Here is a 2,161-nt window from a genome sequence, read left to right as displayed (position 1 = left end):
TGAAATAGCCTAAACCAATCGCTTAAGGTGTGGAACTGGATCGAGTTCGTATGCGTGCCCGCAGCGCGAGCGCCTCGTTGGCGCCTTCAGCACCTGATAAACGGTCTAGAGGGTCGTGGCCTATAGCTCGCTCCACCGCTGTTTTTTCGATCGCTCAAGGCAGTGCTTCACTAGGTGGGTTTGTTTGCGAGTTTTTTTTCAATACTAGCACATGTGAAATAAACCTGCTGTTTTTTTAAAAGGTTTCAGTTCCGTATTAATATGAAAAGTTCATGACTTGGAACTTTTTTATCAATTTTAAAAAACGCGGGTTTGAAAAAATGTTCATCAATTAGAAAAAGAAAATGTGAATTTGAACAAAGTATATGAATTTGGAAAAAGGATCATGAATTTCCAAAAAAATCATGAATTTAAATATTTTCAAGAATTTGGAAAAGTTCCAAATTTTGAAAATATTCATGATTTAAAAATTTTCATGAGTTCCAAAATGTTCATAATTTCGAAAGAAAAATCACTAATTTGAAAAAATCATCATTTTTGAAAAATGTTCATCAATTAGGAAGAAACATTCATGAATTTGAGAAGGAGTTTACTAAATTTGTTATTTTAGAAAACTTGGAAAAGTTTGAGGATCTGAAATATGTTCATGCATTTGAAAGAAGTTCATGCATTCGAAAAAAGGTTCACGAATTTGAAAAAAGTTCACATGTTTTGAAAAAAGTTTGCGAATTTGAAAAAAAAAATCACATGTTTTCAAAAAATGGTCACAATTTTAAAAAGGGGAGAAAAGAAAACCAGATTCTAAAAAATGCTGTCTTTTTTTAACATTACATGTGAGACCAGAACAACAAGAAGAAATAGACAAGGTGTGCGATGTGTTATGGTTGGTTACAGAAGGTGGAGAAAAATCTGGAGGTTGGATTTTTGAATCTCAATTGGCTCACCTTTTGCTGACTTTGGGTAGTTCGTTAGTTGCATCTCAGCCATACTCGGTTTCCCGTTAACCATAAAAAACCAAACGGACGGAAATAAAATCAGGTGAGAAAAACCAAACTGGCCGAAATAACACTGGTTAGTAGATCTAAAAACAAAAAAAAAACGGAATTTCATTTTTTTTTCGGTTCCAATGTCGGTTCGGTCTTCAGTTCGTTGGTTTTAATGCCCACGCCTAACGCGAGACATGCCCCTAAATTAGCTGAACAAGGAAAATACCACTGTTCACTCTTCGTCACGCATTGGAAGAAACAACATTGGAGTAGTACATTCAAACACTCTACACATTGCCGAAAAAGGGTTTCCCCCCGCTTTGTATACAAAGCAACCAACCGGATCATACAGGGATAGGTGCTGGGGCGGAAGCAGCACAGTCACGCCCAAAAGAAACAACAGAGAAAGAGCAAAAGAAACAAATGGACAACGGCGGATCAACAAAAACGAAGAAGCCTCGCGATCGCTAGGCCCATCGGTCTGATCCACTAGGCTCCAAGACTCCGAAGCGCCGGCACCAATCAACACCTCCAAGAAGGATCGCAACGATGACGACGCTGCTGCCAAGGGTTTCCCCCGGTACACGACGAGGCGATAGGAAGAGTAGTCCCCGACGCCCTCCCGGAAGGTCAGGCGGCACCCACAGGCGCCACCGCGCCGGGGTCGGCCACGCCGACAGGGGTTTCCCCCGATCCCAACCCGCACCTCGGGCGCTCCGGATCCCGCCACCAAACCAACCACCACCCTACGCCAACGCGGTCATGAGGCCTCCACGCCGACTCACCACGGCACCGCGAAGTGAGAACAGCACGACGAAGAATCAGAGCCGGGACTAGGGCATCAGCACCATCGGCACGCGGGAGGGCCCCACCTCCACCGTCAGCGACAGTAGCCGTCCGGACGCAATAGCAGGAGCACACCAGGCCCGTAGGCCCACAGGCATGGCCGAGCCCTCGTGGGCCCGTAAAGCTCCCGCCTTCGCGCTGCTGCCGGCACGCCATCGACGCCGACGCCCCAAGTCCGAGCCGCTCCTCCTCCTCACCGCGTCGCAAACAACGAGACCATGCAGGGGCCGGCCCCCAGGGGCCCAGATGGGGCCCGACGTGCCCGGATCTGGGCCGGGGGCGCGTCGACGGCCACCCGGCACCACCACGCCGCCCCGCCGCCAAGGAGC

This window comes from Triticum aestivum, chromosome 3B (genome assembly GCF_018294505.1).
Source record: "Triticum aestivum cultivar Chinese Spring chromosome 3B, IWGSC CS RefSeq v2.1, whole genome shotgun sequence".
Classification (NCBI taxonomy): Eukaryota; Viridiplantae; Streptophyta; class Magnoliopsida; order Poales; family Poaceae; genus Triticum; species Triticum aestivum.
Note: the sequence above shows the minus strand (reverse complement) of the source record.